Genomic DNA, 19,534 nt, shown 5'->3' on the forward strand with positions numbered 1-19,534 from the left:
TTTAAATTCTCTCTCCTGGATCTATTTTCCAGGTCAGTGGTTTTCCCAATGAGATATTTCACATTGCCTTCTATTTTTTCATCTGTTTTGATCTGTTTAATAGTATTTCAATTTCTCATAAAGTCACTAGCTTCCATTTGCTCCAATCTAATTCTGAAGGAATGATTTCTTTTGGTGAGCTTTTGAGATTCTTTTTCCATCTGGCAAATTTGGCTTTTTAAGGCATTCTTCTCCTCATTGGCTTTTTGGGCCTCTTTTGCCATTTGAGTTAGTCTATTTTTTAAGGTGTTATTTTCTTCAGTCAGGTTGTTGACTCTCATTTCATAATTTTCTTGCATTGTTCTCATTTCTCTTCCCAATTTTCCCCCTACTTCTCTTATCTGCTTCTTAAGGTCCTCTATGGCCTGTAACCAGCTCACATTTTCCTTTGAAGCTTTTGGTACAGGAATTCTGACTTCACTGTCTTCCTACTGTTCCATGCTTTGATCCTTTGTGTCCCCAAAATAGTAGTCTAATGTCAGATTGCTGTGCTTGCTTTGCTTCCTTTGCTTGCTCATGTTGCCACTCAATTACTTGACTTTTGGGCTTTTTACCACAGTAGGACTCTGCTACCAGACAGGGGAGCTTTGTCCCAAACCCTGGGGTTTTCTCAGATGTTGAAGGTATTAGTTGGGTGCCCTCTCTGAAGCATCCACGTGCTCTGGCAAGCTGGTCGCATTCCCCAGGACCTCCACCCTAGACCACAATACATACAGATCCAAGCAGGTTGAAGAAAGAGCAATTACTCCTCAGACTGGTCACTTGGTCACCCTACAATCTGCAGGCCAGGAGCTGAAGGTGCCACTTGGTGGTTGCTGCATGGTTGTGGCACCTCAGTAGCTTCTCCCTCCAGGGAATAAAGGCCGGACCATACTCCCAAACTACTAGATCCCAAAGTCCACACTGCACTGACCTCTCACTTTGTCCTTAGCATCTATGTGTTCATAATTCTGGTAACTTCCACAGCTGCTGGTGACCTGAAGTCCCTCCAGCTGGCGGCTGGCTGTGGCTGCCCTGAGGCCAAAACTCTGGCTTGTGTGGGGCTGGGGTTGGCTCCCACAGTGCTGTGCTGGCCTCTTCCTACTGCCCTGCTGGGCTGTCCTCAGCAGGAGGCTAGCTTCTCTGTGTCATTTCGTGGGTTCTGTAGCTCCAAAGTTTGTTCAGAGTCACCTTTTACAGGAATTGGAGGAAGTGCAAGCTGGAGCCCTGTGAAAGTCCTGTTTCTACTCTGCCATCTTGACTCCACCCTCCCTTCTAGATGTAGTTTTTAAACAGATAAATGAGAAAATTAAGGAGGGAGAAAGTATTCACAAAACTAGGGGGAATCAAAAAAGGCTTCCAGTAGAGGATGGTGCCTGAGTTGAGTCTTGAAGGAAGCGTAGGATTCTAAAAGGCAGTGGTGCAGAGGGTGTACGTTTCAGGCCAGCATAATAGGATGGCCTAGAATCATTAGAGTTGTACCATCTGGCCCCATTTTACAGATGGGAAAAGTGAGGCCCAGAGAAGAGAATAGATTGTCTATACTCATACTGTTAGTTAATGTTAGAATTAGGATTAGAGCCTATGATCTTGTGACTCCTTCTCTAGGACTCTTTCACTCTGCCATGTTAAATGGTAACTTTTAAATAATTGATGATATTAAATAGAGATTCTGTAAACATAGGGAAGGCTTACAGATGTTCCTCTTTGTGAATGATACTGTGCTGATTGCATAAAGTCCTGGAGCACTGGGAGTTTCCTTACTGAAATCCATAATCATTCATGGGAAGCCCCATGGCATGGTACGGTGGAAAGAGCCCTGGTTTTGGAGTTGGTAGTCATGTGTTTGAATCTCACCTCTATTGTCTCTGAGACCATGCACAAGTCACTTAACTTCCCTGGATCTTAGACTATCCTTTAAAACGAGGGTTTCGAACCAGATGATTTCTTAGGTCCTTTCCAGCTCTAAATCTGTGATAGTATTGTCCTCCTAGAATAATTGGATGAATGAAGCATAATTATGTCCAAGATAAATCAGGTTGGTGAAGCATGATTGTGATCCAGACTTTGGTATGTTGGATGGGCAGCATTTTGTTGTTGTTTAGTCATGTATTACCCCATTTGGGGTTTCTTTTGGGAAAGATACTGGAGTGGTTTATAGTTTCCCTCTCCAGCTCATATTACAGATTAGGAAAGTGAGGTCAACAGGGTTCAATCACTTGCCCAGGGTCACATAGCTAGTAAATGCCTGAGACCAGATTTGAACTCAGGAATATGAATCTTCCTAACTCTGGACTCATCACTTTATCCCCTATGCCACATAGTTATCCCTGGGCAGCATACACAGCTCACCCATCCTTGTAGACATACCTTGGAAAGGCGATGCAAATGAACAGGGAACTGGACTCAGAACTGAACATGTACAGTTCAGGAGAAAGCTAGATTGTCCTTTGGAAATGGATAGTTTTTAAGTGACCCAAACTCTCCTTAAACCAGATGTCCATCATTTTACAAGGATATTCTTGCAATGATGTTGTTTGTCTGTGTCATGGAACTCTACTGTCTCTCAAGGATGGGAGGGGACGATCATTCAAGGGCAGATGGAGAGGTTCCTGGAGGTGGTGGAGCAGAAAGATTAGCACACAACATAAATGGAGGATGATGCTGGAGGGGTGGTGCAAAGGATGCCACCATAGAAATATATTCTTAGAGGGGAAAAGAAAGACAGGCTGGTCATGTGGCAAATGGACAGATGATGTCTGTACAAAACTGAGAGCAAGCAAGAAAGGCTTCTAGAATGTTGCATGGTTCACCCCATAGTAAATTTAAGGAAGTGCATGGACAAGAGTCATAGATTAAGCAGTAATGAATGCACTGCAATCTGCATTGTGGGAAGCAATAATCACATGGATGTGAACACTAGTGTGTTAATAAGTGCCAGTCAATTAATTTATGAAGACTTATTAAGGGCCTACATATGATGGGCCAGGTACTTTTCTAGTAGTTGGACATATCAAGAAAAAAAAGAGTAATAGTCCCGGCCCTCAGGGGGTTTTACCTTATTTTGGGGGAGGTAACACATACAGATATGTACAAAATATATAGAAGGTAAATACAAGGTACCAAAATACATATTTATATATATGCATAAATAAATATAAACATGTACACATATATAAAAATAGATACAGCAAAAGCAGAAATTTGTTTTGCTTGACTATACATATTTGTAATAAAGATATTATTTTTCTTGCATTCTCAGAGTGAGGAGGGAGTTTGGATGGGAAAGAGAGAAGGTGATTTTTTTATTGACTTAAAAAAATGAAAAAGAAAGGAAGGTGATATTAAAAAGGGTATTTTTTTGGCTTTGTATTGAGGTTGATGACGCATTGGTGAATACCAGTGGCAAAATTCTGCACTCTCCTTTATTCCTCCCATATTCCCACCTACTCTCTGACACCCACTGCCAATGTGAGGGAGAGCAATAGAACTTTGATTCTGGGTAGAGAAAGAGCTTGAATCCTTGGGGTCATTGTGGGGCCTGAGGAATTGTGGGCCATTTCTAAGCTCATAAATGAATTAAAGCCTATAGGAACAGCATCAGTTCACACCCATCTAATTCTGCTTCTAATAAATGTACCCAGAGATGAATGTGACGCACATCTTCGGCAGTTTGAGCTGGCCAGAATGATAATACAGTATGTTAGTTAAGGACTGCAGCCAGAGCTTATATTGATTATTCAGGTATCTTTTGCTATAACTTGAACTTGCAGTTTTTTGCCCATTAAAGGCTACATTCATTTCCCTTTAAAAACAGTTCTGGACTATGGACAGTGTGGGGGCAAATTGAATGTATCCTACCCAAGGAAGCCAAAAGAGCTTTGCTGCATTTCAGGTGCCCAAGAATCCATTCAATTGAGAACAGACTAGTTTTAAATGCTGTCTCAGGAAGGCTGAAAAAATTAAGCAAACTAAACAATACCCTCAGAAAGTAATACCAACTTTACCATTCCTTGCTCTCATTACCAGAACCTTTGGGCTATATGGCTAGGTCCAATTCCTTTCATTTCTCTCTTCAGGGGTTCTTCCTGCTATTATGAGCAATCTGATGGGTATGAAGCGTAATCTCAGAGTTGCCTTCATTTGTATTTTCTGTTTATTAGTGATTTGGAGCATTTATTTTGAACCAAATGATTGTTGTTTGAGGATTGCCTGTTCATATTCTTTGACCATGTATCAATTAGTACCTCCCCTTTAGGTCCAGCCCTGCTAGTGAAAGGTTTGGAAAATCACAAGGGTATTTTTTTTTTTTTACTTTTTGGAGAGGGGAAGGTAGGGCAATTGGGGTTAAGTGACTTGCCTAAGGTCACATGGCTAGTTTTTTGTGTTAAGTGTCTGAGGCTGGATTTGAACTCAGGTCCTCCTGACTCCAAGGCTGGTGCTCTATTCACTGCACCACCTAGCTGCCCAATCATATGGATATTAAAAGCAAAAATTTATACTGATGCCCCAAAGAGCTGTGATTTGTCAGCTTAGAGAACAGCTTAGAAAATATACTCTGACAAGGTAGATCTCAACCCATTTGGCAACAGCTAAATCCTAGGAAGTTGCCTGAGGCATAGATCAGGTGACTTGCCTGAGGTCACATAGCTAGTAAGTGTAAGAGGTGGAATCTGAACCCAGGTTGTTATTGTACAGATTATCCTCCTGGTTCTGCTCACTTCACTCTGTATCAGTGCCTATAAGTCTTCCTGGGTTTCTCTAAGCCCATTCCTTTTTTCATTTCTTATATCACATTGAATTATATTTATGTACCATAATTTGTTCAGCCATTCTCCACTGATGGGCACTCCCTTAGTTTCTGTTTGTTATCATCACAAAAACAGCTGCTATAAATATTTTTTATGCATGTGGGTCCTACAACTATGTTGAGACTGTGTGGGATGAAGATCCTTTCACTCTGTCTCTGGGAACCTTCAGGTGATGTAGCTTTTGCATCTGATACTTCTGATTTTTTCCCCTTCACTTTTCATTCTTTCTTTTACTGCTTTGTTTCAGGAGGAAGAAGGTACATACATATAACAGCTTGGTTGTAGTCGAGGGTTCTTCTGAAACTGAATGTATGAATAAGAATTTATTGAATACGTAGTATATGCCCAGCACTGTGCTGAGGGCTGGGGATCCAAACAAGGAGACAAAAACAATCTCTGTCCTCAAGGAGATTACATTCTAATAGGGTTGAAGACTGCAGGAAGGGAATAGTGGCCAAGGAAGGGCACTTTGGCTGGAAAATTACAGGAACAACTAACTCTTCCTAACTCTCTCCTTGGTGCTGCCTTGCCTGTTCCAGTGGCTCCTCAACTGGGCAGAGCCTGGTTCCTATTGGGTTTTGGTAGGCTGTCTGCCCTCCTTCTCCCATCGTTCAGGTACCTTCCCAAGAATTCCAGTCAGCTGTAGCCAGATCAGGGAAAAAATCAATGAAATTTTTCTCCCCTTTGAGTCTCCGGTCACTTTGCTTTCTTTAAAAATTTTAATTAAATCTTATTTTATTTTTTCAATTAACAAGAAGTTATTTTCTCTCCCTCCCACTCTTGCCCTTCCTCACTCCATGGGGAGAAAAGGAAAAAGTAAATCCTTGTAATAATTACGTACAGTTAAGCAAAAATAATTTGTGCATTGGCCATGTCCAAAGCTATGTCTCATTTTGTATATTGAATTCATCACCTCTCTGTTGGGAGGTGAGTAGCATTCTTTGTCATTAGTGCTCTGGGATTGTTGTTGGTCATTATTGATCAGAGTTCTTAAAATTGTTTCTCTTAAAATTGAATCTCAAAATTGTTCATTTTTATAGTACTGTTGTTACTGTATAAATTGTCCTGGTTCTCTGGTTCTGCTCACTTCACTCTATATCAGTTTATATAAGTCTTCCAAGGTTTTTCTGAAGTCATCCCTTTTGTTATTGCTGATGGCAGAATCATATTCCATTACATTCACATAGTACAATTTGTTTAGTCATTCCCCAATTGGTGAACATACCTTTTGTTTCCATTTTTTTTTGGCACTACATAAAGAGTTGCTATAAATATTTTTGTGCATATGAGTCCTTTTCCTTGTTCACTGATCTCTTTGAATATAGCCTAGCAGAGATATTTCTGGGTCAAAGGGTAAATACAGTTTAACGCTATTTGGGCAGAGTTCCAAAATGCTTTACAGAATGGCTATACCAACTCACAGTTCCAACAACAGGGTATTAATGTGCTTGTTTTCCTACAGTTTGTCATTTTCCTTTTATTTTTCAACCTTGCTGATCTGATAGGTGTGAGATAGAAGTTCAGAGATGCTTTAATTTGCATTTCTCTAATTGTTAGTGGTTTGGAGCATTTCTTCTGAGTCACATGACTGTTGATAGATTGGACATGTCCCTTTGAGAATTGTCTGTTCATATTCTTTGACCATTTATCAATTAATTAGTCAATGGCTTCTATTATTATATATTTGAATACTTTCCCTATATAGCTTGGAAATGAAACTTTTATCAGAGAAACTTGATGCAAAGATTTTTTTCCCAGTTACAAACCATTTTTTGACCACCATATTTTCTTGCTGGAGCCCATCTTGACACTCAATTGCTTCTGCATTTCATTATCATTTAAGTGTTTAATATGTAGAAATCTTATTTCTGTGATGGTTCAGTGATATGTGGAAATAGTCTGGAGTCGAGAGATGTGTTTGAGTCCCAGCTTGGTAACTTCACAGTTCTATAACCAGTTTCTTCATTTGTACTATTTAACTTGAAGGGCTATTGTGAGAATAAAATGAGATCATGCATGCACAGATATCACTGACACTTGGTAAGAAGAAATCCACAACTATAATATGACTGTAGATGGAGTTATGGGTAGAGTTAGGGACTGGACATGTGATTTCTTTGATACAAGGAACTCCTAGATGGGGGAATTCCTTCCAATGCAGGTTTACACCTTTACTGAAACTTAGGGAACTGTCTGGAGCACTCCAAGGTTAAGTAGGGTTTGCCCAGAATCACATAACCATTAGATGTCAAGGTGGGATTTGAACCCAGGTTTCCCTGGCTCTGAGGTCAGTTCTCTACTTAGTGCATCATCTCTACCCAAGCTCATTATCAACTTGAGTCTTCATTCTAAGCTTTTTAAAGTTTGGGAAAATAAAAACACCTATATGCATATGTATATACATATGCACACATATATGTGCATATATGTGTGCATATGTATATACACATGAATATATGTGTATACATACATGTACACAATGTTATTTGTACATGTATAGATCACATATATGTCTATGTTTATATGCATATGTACATATATAGCAAATATACAGTGTGTTAAAAAAAACAGGATAGATTTTAAAAGGGAGGAGGGTATATTAGAAGGTATGAGGTGTGAGAAAATCCATAAACCAGATGGGGACACGTACTGAAAAGAGCACTTATGTGAAGATCAATGGAGGAAGAAATAGAAGTTGTTTTGTCATTAGTGTGGGACTGATTGGTGGGGTGGAAATGATGGGAGTCTTGGGGGAAGTGACTGTTCTGTGGGATAGAGAAAGAGGAAAAATCCAATCAAATTTGATGTGCCCATGTTCTCAGGGCTCCAAATAATTCTCTAAAACTATAAATTTCAGAGAAGGTGCTGAGTTGCATTGGTAGAGGAAATTCCTTTCAACAGCAGTGAAATCATAAATCTGACTTTTAAAAAAGGTTGCCATGCACCCTAGATTTTGGGAGAGCAGGTTTCAAAGGGTACAGGGGAAAGCTAGGTATTATTTTACAGGGTAAGCCAAGGTAATCCAGCTTGAGAGGAAACTCTCAAGAATGAAATTGTGAAGACAAATAGGGAATAATTTCAACAAGGAAGAAAAACAGAATTTATTTGAAAACACCGATGTGGATGCACAGAGAACTCACCAATAAGCTAATATCTTTTTAAGAGATTGGAACTGTAGGTGAAAGCAAGGGCAAGAAATACAGAATGAAAATAAAAGTGTGGCATGACTTTCTTAGAAGTAGGGTCAGGAGTTCTAAAACTCAGAATAAGCAGAGACTGGTGAAGAAAACTAAGGACATCAGAAAAAATAATTTTTAGGGGTCTATTGGAGGAAAGAGGAGGATCAGAGAAAGGATAGAATAATGGTAAAATAAGACAATGGCACCTGACAATAGAAAGGGAAGGGCTGCTCTATTCTTATTTCATTTGTTTTCTTTGCTGAGAAGAATGACTTCTACATTGTAAATGGTAGAACTAAAATGGCAAATAGGAAACTGATGTCCAAGATCATAAAGGAGACAGTGTGATCGAGTCTGCTTGACCCTGACAAATTCAAATCATGGGACCCAGATGAAGTACATTTTTGGGGCCTAACAGATGTGATTGCTTAGCCTTGGTCAGTGATGTTTGATGTTTGAAAGAATGAGAAGTGTGTGAGAGAGAATAGTCTTAAGGACCAGACCAGAGAAATATACATATTCCAATCAAAAATATATATATTATATATATTAATTAATATAATAAAATTATATATTAAAAATATACATATTCCAATTAAAATAAAAGATAAATAGACTCTGCAAACTATAAGCCTATGGACTTGATTTTAAATCCTAGGAAAATTCTAGAACTGATCATTAAAGAGGTGGTTAGTGAAGATCTAGAAAAGAAAGTGGGGGTTACAACAAGACAGCATAACTTCATCAATCATAGGTCAAGCCAAAAGAATCTTATTTTCTTTTTCAACAGGGTGACTAAATTAGTAGATAATGGGATTCTATAAATATATTATCCTTAGATTTTTGTGGAACATAAAATTAAGCATTTCTTACTATCCTTATGGAAAAGATGAAGTATTATGGACTAGCTGATAATATATGGATTTTTGAACTTATTGGATAATTGAATTTAAAGAATGATCATTAATAATTTCATATTAATATTGCAAGAGACCTCCATGGGAGTGCCTAAAATATCAGTGCTTATCCCCATGCCATTTAATGTTGTACTCAGTGAATTGAATAAAGGTAGGATGGAAGATTCATCAGATTTTAAGATGGCACAAAGCTGGGAGGGGTAGCTAATACACTGGATGACAGAGTCAGGATCCAAAAACATCTTTGAGAACTGGAAATTGTAGGGTTGCCCATCAATTGGGGAATGATTTGTGGTATATGATTAGTATATGCTTGTAATGGAATACTATTGCATTATAAGAAATGATGAGCAGGTTGATTTCAGAAAAACCTGAAGAGACTTACATGAACTAATATAAAGTGAAGTAAGCAGAACCCAGAGAACATTGTAACACAAATATTGTACAATCATCAACTATGAATGACTTAGTTCTCAGAAATATAATAATCCAAGCCAATTCCAAAAGAATCATGATGAAAAATGCTATCCACATCCATAGAAAGAACTGATAGAGTCTGAATGCAGATCAAAACATACTATTTTTCACTTTTTTAATATTTTGTTTCCCCTTTTGGTCTGTGTTTTCTTTCACAACATAATAAATATGGAAATATGTTTTGCATGATTGTACATGTATAACCTATATTGAATTGCTTACCATCTCATGGAGGGGAAGGCAAGAGAGGGAGGGAGAAAATTTGGAACTTAAAATTAAAAAAAAATCAGTGTTAAAAATTGTTTTTACATGTAACTGGGGAAAAATAAAATATTATTTAAAAATAAAATGATCTTTGGTATACTGGAATACTGGATTGAATCTAATAAGATGACATTCAGTAGGCAAAAATGTATAGTCTTACACATGAGTTTAAATAATCAACTCCATGTACAGCATGAGTGAGACATGAGTTGTGAGGAAGATCTAGGGATTTCAGTGAACTGAAAGCTCAACATGGGTTGAAGCAAAGAAAAGCAATGCAATTTCAGGCTGTATTAAGAGAGGCATCACTTCCAAGAATAATATGGTGGCAGCACCATTGTACTGTGCCCTGATCAGATGACATCTGGAGCATTGCACTCAGTGTGGGGTGTCATGGTTTGGGAAAAACAAGAATAAGCTTAAGGGTATCCAGAGGATGCCAGACAGGATGACGAAGGACCTTGAGTCTGGTAGAAATAACTGAGGATGTTTTAGCTTCAAGAGAAAAACTGTATGGTTGACATGATAGCTATCTTCAAATATTTGAAGGATTACAATGAAGAAGAGAGATTTTGTTCTATTTAGTCCCAAGGGTCAGAAGCAGTGGCAAAAAGTGGAAGTTATAAAGATTTAAATTTAGGTTTGATATCAGCAATAAACTTTCTAACAATTAGAGAAATCCAGGAGTGGAATGGAGTACCTTGGGAGGGAGGAGATTTCTTCTCCTCAGAGATCTTCATGCAGAATCTGAATGACCACTTGTTGAGAATGTTATGGGAATTCTTTTGCAGTTATAGGTTAGGCTAGATGACTATTGAAATTCCTTCCAACTTCAAAATTATCTGTTTTTGTGTAAAATATTTGATTAGCTCCAAAGTGTTCTCCAAGCATCAGCTATCATTATTATTAGATTATAAGTGCTAGAAGGGCTGTTTTATACTTCTTTTGTGTCCTCTCCACTATCCTAGATGCAGTCTGGGCCCTTTTGAAGGCAGTAAAATTCCTGGTCAATGGAGGAAAAGAATGAATGAATGATGAACATATGTGAAGTCAAGACTGAGCAGCCTCGAGGACCAGAAAGAACATAATAGAAACAGAATGTACCGAGACCAAGTGCTATTACTGGCAAAAGAAAAAAACAAAAACCCAGTCTTTGTATTTAAAAAACTTTACATTTTACCGGCTATCCCAAGTAGCAGAGCAAATAGAGTGTTGGGCCTGGAGTCAGGAAGACTCATCTTTCTTAATTCAAATCTGGCCTTAGACACTTATTAGCTATGTGACCCTGAGCAGTCACTTCACTCTGCCTCAGTTTCCTCATCCGTAAAATGAATTGGAGAAGAAAACAGTCACAGAGTTGGACATGATTAAAACTACTCAACCACAACAAATGAGTACATTTTTATGCACCCAAGAAATCCCCAAATGGGGTGATGAAGAGTTAGACATTACTGCAAAGTGACCACCAACAAAAACAATCAGCAAACTGAATGCTAGGCTTTCCTCTGTACCTTGGGAACCCAGACCTAACTATCACGTTCCTCTTGTTTTTCCAGTTGCCTAGGGTTTCGTTTTTATCTTTTCAAACACAAAGCAATGCTTTTCCATGTAGTAATCTTTTCCTCCCCCCATAGAGGGGTGGTTCTTTTTTGGAGTCTAACACTTCACACTGCCTCCCACCAGACTCTTCCTTCTAGTTATTTCTGTGGATTGGGGGAGAGCTCCAGCGGATATGGGGGTAGTAAGTGCTCAGGGCTTTGTTTATGCAGAACATTGCATAATGATGCATAATATTCATCCACACATAACTTAAATATAGTATTCTTTTTGGTAATTGTTCTTTTCTGGGTGACATCTAGTGGAATTAAATTTTTTTTTGGTCCATTCAGTAAGAGTTGGTGAGTTTCAAGAGTTTATAGAGGTTGCTTATTTCAAGGCCTTGTCTTATTTTGGAATCCCTCCACAATATCTCTAGATGGTCATTCATTTCTTTCATCAAGACCCTGTAATGTCATTGGTCCTTTCTGAAAATAAAGGAGGAACAATGACAAGACACCCAGCAATAGAACACTCCTTATCTCCCTAGGCAGCCTATTTTACTTTGGGGCATCTTGAATTATTAGAACATTGAGCTGGAATCTACTTTTGTCATTTCTTTCTCTTGTGGCTTATTCTGTCCTCTGGAATGGTTCTGAATTTTTTTGCCTTAGCTTTTTTTTTTTTTTTTAACTTGAGAGGCCATTAAACCCCACGCTTGGAGCTGACTTCCAGTCTTTTTTCTTCTATGCTCTAGGGGAGGGATTCATAAGTACTTTTTGCATGTCATGTACCCGTTTTGCAGCCTAGTGAAACCTACAGACTCCTTCTTTGAATAATATTTATTGTTATTATTAGCACAGTGCCTGACATACAGTAAGAGTTCTATAAATGCTTCTTGACTGACTGACTAAATTCATTAAAAACAGCATTACAAACTATATTGAATTACTTATCAAAACATTAAAATAAAAAAAATTCACAGATCCAGGTTAGGGACCCTTGCTGTAGGAACCCTTGGTACACAGCATCTAAATTGTGGCCTACTTGATAAGGTTATGCTTAGGACCAAAATAACCCTTATCTAATGGCATTTTAGGTTGAGACTTGGCTCCACCCACTTAGTACGGGTTGAAATGGTGGTGGCTGTAGCGGGGTGGGGAAAATGGGTGTTCTGTTTCCTAGCTGTACTTTTGTTTCTTCCTTCATCTCAGCCATGACTTGAAGAGCTTCATGAATGCTGGCAGAAAAAAAAAATGCTGTGAGGGCTAATTCATCTGCCAATATGACCCAGACTTCTGCCAAATTTTTTTTCCTCTTAAGAGTACTCCATCCCTTTTCACTTGCCTAAATCACATTCCTGATGTCCTGATTCTACCTTTCGGGTCATGTCTAAATATGATTAAAAATTTATACATACGCTATAAATACCTAAGAGAGGGTTCAAATATAGTGAGTCGTATGGAAGATTTGAGAGGAGAGAGGTCACATTGCTGGGGGATCAGAAAAAGCTTCATGGAAGAGACACTGGGACTTCATTCAATTTATTTAACAAGCGTTATCAAGCATTATCATTTCAGTGGTAGGTTCTGGAAATACAAAAATAAAAAAAATTAAATTATTCCTGTCCTCAAGAAACTTATATTCTTTGGGGGATGGGGAAGGGGTAGAGGTGAGACAACATGAACACAAATTAGTAAATATTAGTAAATGTAAAATATATGCACACACACATATACATATGTATATATATATATATATATATATATATATATATATAAAGATTTTTTTTTGGACAGGGGACTAGCAAGTAGGTGAAATCAGGAGAGGTTTTATTGAGAAGATGGATTTGAAGGATTTTAGAGACCGCCAAACAGAGAGGTGGGAAGGGAGCAAAGCATTGAGGTGGGAGATAGAACATTGTATATAGAACAACCCATATACCATTTGGACTGGGATAGAGAACTCCTGGAGGAGAGTTATGTGTTGGAAAGGTGGGCTGGAGTCACATTGCAAAGGCCTATTAATGTCAAATAGAGAAGCTTATATTTGGTCCTAGAGGTTATGGGAACCCCTGGAACTTCTCAGGCAAGAATACCATTTTTAGGAATATCAGTTTGATAGTTGTGTAGAGAGAATGGATTGGAGAGGGGAAAGCAGGGAGATCCATTTGGTTGTTGTTGTTTGGTCATTTTTCAGGTTTATCTGACTTTTTGTGACACCATTTGGGTTTTCTTGGCAAATATATTGGCATGGTTTTTACTATTTTCTTCGCTAGCTCATTTTACAGATGAGGAAATGAAGCAAACAGGTTTCAGTGACTTGCCCAGAGTCACACAGCTACTAAGTGTCTGAAGCCAGATTTGAATTCAGGAAGACGAGTCTTCCTGGCTTCAGGCCTGGTACTCTATCCACTGTGCCATCTAGCTGACCAAGATACATTTGGGGCAAAAAGTCTAACTGAGAGGGGATAAAGACCTGTACTAGAATGGTGTCTGGACCTAAGAGATATTGTGGAGATAAAATCACTAGAACTTGGCAGCCAGTTATCGAATCAACTGATTATCAAATAGGAATTGTGTGGAGGTGAAAAGTGACACAGAGATGTCAGACCTCAGTGTCTAGGTGGATTATGATCTCAACATACATAGAAAAGTTAGGAAAAGGGGAGGTTTTGAAGAATTTGAACAGATGAAGAGGGAAGGAGTCTATTCCAGCAACGGGAGACAATATATGCAAAAGGCAGGAAAGGTCAGATCAAGATTGGCTGCAATCTTCACAATTACTAAGTTCATGAAGGGGAGAAGTACTGGATAAGGCTGGAAAGATGTTAGACAGTCCACTGATAAGCTAAAGTATACCTGAGCATTTCTCCATCAAGTACATTTCTTTATCAGTTTTATGAAAATGAATACTAAAGTCCAAAGCTACCCTAGTACATCTCAAAGAGATTTGTCATGAATTCTCTTACAAATTAAACAATTCTTTTATAATAGGAACAGTAACGCTGAGTTCTGTAGTTCAATGTTTTGTAGAGAATACTTACCCTGTGCCTAGGGGTTCATTTAAGATAGTGGCATTCTATGTATTTAACAGACCATTGGCTTTTAAAATGTTTTTCCCCTGAAAGATCATCATGCAGTATTTTATACTCTGTGGCAATGAGGCCATAAAACTGACAGATAGTAAAATAGATAACTTCATTTAGGACCAAATATAGGACTGGATATCAGGCTATGTCTATGAGTTATAGAGAACTGATGAATGGAGCAATCACTTTGCTAGACTGGATTGGGATGACCTCAATTACCAGGTCAGAGTGGAGTGTCTACATGGCCAAGGTCCCCATAGGATATAAATTTGCTTTTCTATTTCATCACAGGTGTGTGAACCTGATCCCTTGACTGTCATTTCTGACTCAGGCCTTTCACCATATACTTTAGTCAAAATCAATTCATTTGAAAGGTAGGGTAGGGTAATGGGAAGAGGATTTAATTTGGAGTTGGTAAGCAGTTAGATGATGCAGGGGCTATAGTGCCAGGTCTAGAATCAGGAAGACCTGAGTTCAAATATGCCCTCAGACACTTTACTAGCATTGTGACCTTGGGCAAGTCACTTAACTCTCTGTTTCAGTTTCCTCCTCTGTAAAATGGGAAGAATAGTACCCTCTTCCCAGGTTGTTGTAAGGATCACTATGCTTAGCATAGTGCCTGATACATAGCACTATATAATTGCTGATTATAATTATTATTATGCCTATGCTCAAGTCCCAACTTTGCCAATTTCTAGGTCGCTGAAAAACAAACCTCTTACCATCATTGAACCTCAGTTCCTCAAATATAAAAATGGAGCTAATACACACTTTGTCTATTTCAAAGGTTTGTGACTATGTGATTTGAGTGAGATTAATGGATACAAAGTGTTTTGTTCATCTGTGAAGTGCTGTAAACTTGAAAGCCATAGAGAGTGAAGTCTATTGTCTCAGGAGATTTAAAGCAGCCTTAGATAATAAGATAATAGATTTTTGGCTGGCAGGGGACTTAGAGGTCTATTTTATTGATCTTGCAGAAAGAAGTCCTCTCTTTCTCAAAGTAGGACTGCTCTTTACTAAGAGGACCCCAAGGGAAAGCTTGGAATTTGGGGCAACCATATCTTCCATTATAGTTCTGTTTTCAGCCCATACTTGAGAAAATGGAAAGGAATTCATAGGATCACAGATGAAGAGTTGGAAGATACTCCAGAGACCATCTGGTTCAACCTTTTTACTGATGAGGAAGCTGAGGGAAATGAAGTACTTTGCCAAGGGTCACAATAGTACTAAACATCAGGATTGGGATTTGAACCCAGGTCCTTTATCTAGTGCTCTTTCCATTTTTTACCCAAATACCTCTTCTGATAACAGGCTCTTTTTCTTCCTTAGTCCTGATTACAGCTGTAAGGATGAGTTACACCTAGATCCCATAGCACCACCCACCACAAAAGGGGGCTATGAAACGCTTCTGAAAATTGCCCAAGGCTACTTTTCAAACATCTCTGGAAGAGAAGTAGCTAGCTATGGGAGTGCCCCATATACATTTTACAGAGCCCAACTCTTAATAGTGGCAGCAACCTTCTCCTTGAGGTCTGAATTGGCATCACCAGCCAGTAATTTGCCTTAAGTGAACTGAATTAAATAAATTGAATCTAAGTGATTCCCTAACTGAAGGAGGAGAATAGATTACCCACACCAAGAACTAATTCAGTTTCAAAGTGTTGTGGTGAGATATTGCCCTCTTCCCTTACACTGGGAGCAACCATTAGGAACTATTGGTTCTACTTCTCATCTAGAGATCTTTGAAAAGCAGCCCTGGGCAATTTACATAACCTGGTCCAGCTGCCCCACAGGAAAATGTCAGGAAAGACAAATTGGGGGGGGGGAATGCTTCTCCAAACTCCAAAAGACACTGTGAGAAATGTTGACACAAATTGGAGGTAAAATGCTTAAGTGGTGAGGTGGTTAGGTGGCTCAGTGAATAGAACACTGACCCTAGAGTCAGGAGGACCTGAGTTCAAATCTGACCTCAGACACTTAACACTTACTAGCCACGTGACCTTGGGCAAGTCACTTAACCCCAATTTGTCCAGCCTTCCCCCCTCCAAAAAAAATTTTTTTTAAAAATGCTTAGGTGTTGGGGGAGGAAAGAAATTATAGACTATAGGAGAGCCCTGTGAGTTGACCCAGAATAAGAGACCCTTGGGAAGTCCACAAAAGAAGTGTTTCCATAGCTATTTTTTTTGTGGTCAGGGTGGGACTATGATATCTGAGTATAAAAAAGTAGAAGGTTTAAATAGGCCAAAGTTGCTCATTGTCTCAGAGTCTGGGAAGAGCTTTTGTGATAGATTGAAATCTTGTCCCTGGAGAGAAACAGTGAGGAGAAGGGAGCCAAAACTAAAGACCCAAGCAGCCACAATGGAGTTTCCATAATACGTAACCAGAAATGTTGGAAAATGGCAGCAGAGTAACAGAGCACTGATGGGAAAAACAAACAAAAATCCCAATAAGAAGGTACAAAGCTCTAAAGGGAGGAGCAAATGCTGGATTTTCTTCTTGTGGCCTCCATCATTCATTCAATAAGCATTTATTAAGCACCCACTATGAGTACTCTCAGCTGGGAGTGGGGTAGCTAGGTGGCACAGTAGATAGAGTGCTGGGTTTGGAATCAGGAAGACCCATCTTCCTGAGTTAAAATCTGGCCTCAGAGACTTCCTAGCTGTGTGACCCTGGGCAAATCACTTAACTCTCTTTGTCTCAGCTTCCTCATCTATCAAATGAACTAGAGAAGAAATGGCAAATCATTCCAATACCTTTACCAAGAAAACCCCAAATGGGTTCACAAAGAGTCAGATAGGACTAAAACAACTCACTATTATGTACCCATGGGAGTTACAAAGACAAAAAAATTGTCCTTACCCTTAAGGATCTTATTTTCCACTGGGGGTGGAGGGCTATGACTGGGTTATAGAAAAGTAACTACAAGAGGCAGCAGGTGGCATAGTGGATAGAGACCCTGGAGTCAGGAGGACTGAGTTCAAATCCAACCTCACACACTTACTAGCTGTGTGATCCTGGGCAAGTCATTTAATCCCCATTGCCTGCCCACCAAAAAAAGGTAAATACAAAATATGTACAAAGTAAATATATGCATTGATTTTTTTTTTGCAGGGTAGAAATGCACTAATAGTAAGGGAGATAAGAAAAGACCTTATAGAATACCAGAGATGAACCTGAAGGGAGTGAGAGACTCCAAGAGGCAAGAGGGAGAACACTGTAGGCATGGAAAACAGTTTACATAAAGGTATGGAGCTAGGAAATGGAACATTTCATATGGGGAATAGCAATTAGGCCATTTTTTCCCCCTAGAATGTCTACTATTTGAGGGCAACTAATATGAAATACCTGGAAAGACAAACTGGGGCCAAAGTGAAAGTCTTTCAGAAATTTCCATTTTATTCTAGAAATGAGAGGATCACGCTGTAAATCAGGAGGGCTGGAAGGGTTCCTGGGCTATGTATTGGAAGGGTTGCCCGATAGAAACTGAGCAGGGGCTCTTAACTCTTTATGAGGTTGGATATGAGTCCTCTTTTTCCTTCACTGTCTAAATAAAATTGTCCTGAAGCTTTGTGAGCCTAAATGCCCGTGAGAGAATTGGTGAGGTGCCAGCATTGTGAACCCTCAAGTTCCATGGGGGTCAGAGCAATGAGGAAGATAAGTGAGTGACCCTCAAGGAGTAGCTGGCGCTTGGTGTCAGGATAGAGGCTTTGACAGGACGGTTCCAGGTGGAAGCACTGGTTTACTCTGCCTCCTGTCTTCCCTCCTTCCTTCCTTTCTCCACCTCCATTACTATAGAGGGGGAATTTTCTATCATAATATTGTGGAGTTGGGGCAGCTAGGTGGTGCAGTGAATAGGGCACCAGCTCTGTAGTCAAGAGGACCTGAGTTCAAATCCAGCCTCAGACACTTAAAACTAGCCATGTGACCTTGGGCAAATCACTTAACCCCAATTGCCTTGCCTTCCCCCCTTCAAAAGTAAAAAAAAAAAAAAAAGGAAGAAAGAAAAGAAAAGTAAATTGTGGAGCCATAAGTATGGGGGCTGTGTCTTTACCCTTCTGTGCCTAGTACAGTGCTTTATAGCATCATATGTAGATGCTCAATAAACACATGTCAAATTGAACTGAATTGAAACTCCACAAATAAGAATTCTTAATGAGATGAATTGGGGCTTTTTCCTCTCCTTTTAGTGAATAAACCTATGAAGATAGTGAAACTAGTTCACAAGTGAAATAAAAAAAACCCACAAAGAATAACCCTCAACAAGTATATATTTCTCTTTTTTCTGCCCCTGGCAGAAAGGTATGAGTGTGAGTGGGGGTGAGGAGATGGGGTGGGTAGGGTATTGGTCTTAATGTAGAAGAAATTTAAGAAGGGATACTTGCTTTGCATGGAAAGTTGGAGTAGATGACCATTAATGTCTTCTTCCAACTTTATTATTTTATCATAAAAGATGTTTTCTTATAGATTTTATATGCTAATTAGCTTTCCCCCCCACATTTATTTTTAACATTCATTTAAAAAATTTGAGTTTCAAATTATCTTCCTCCCTTTTGACTCTCCGTCACTCAATGAAAAGGCAAGCAATATGATATCAATTTTATACGTGAAGTCATGCAAAACATATTTACATATTAGCCATGTTCCCCCCACATAAATAAAAGGCAAGAAAAATAAAGTGAAAAAAGTATGCTTCAATCTGCACTCAGAATTCATCAGTTGTCTTTCTGGAGGTGGGTAGCATTTTTAATCATGGGTCCTTTAGAATTGTCTTAGATCATTGTCTCCATTAGAGTAGCAAAGTCTTTCACAATAAATAATCATGACAATATTGCTGTTACTCTGTACAATGTTCTCCCCTGGTCCTGCTTACTTCACCTTGCATCAGTTCATATGACTCTTTCCAGACTTTTCTGAAACTGTCTTACTCTTTATTTCTTATAATACTTAAAGAAACTAATTCAGGCTACTCATTGGAAGGATAGATACTGAAGTTGAAGCTTAATTACTTTGGCCACATAATGAGGAGACAGGACTAATTGTAAAAGACCCTGATGCTGGCAAAGATTGAAGGAAAAAGTAAAAGGGGACAGCAAAGGATGAGATGGATTGATAGTATCATGGAAGCAATGAACATGAGCTTGGACAGACTTTGGGAGGTATTGGAGGACAGAAAGATCTGGTGTGCTATGGTCCAAGGGGTCAAAAAGAGTCAGACACAACTGAACAAATGAACATTCCATC

The sequence above is a fragment of the Petaurus breviceps genome, unplaced genomic scaffold (genome assembly GCF_028583685.1).
Source record: "Petaurus breviceps papuanus isolate PSGF00001 unplaced genomic scaffold, PetGlider_PUasm1.0 179, whole genome shotgun sequence".
Classification (NCBI taxonomy): domain Eukaryota; kingdom Metazoa; phylum Chordata; class Mammalia; order Diprotodontia; family Petauridae; genus Petaurus; species Petaurus breviceps.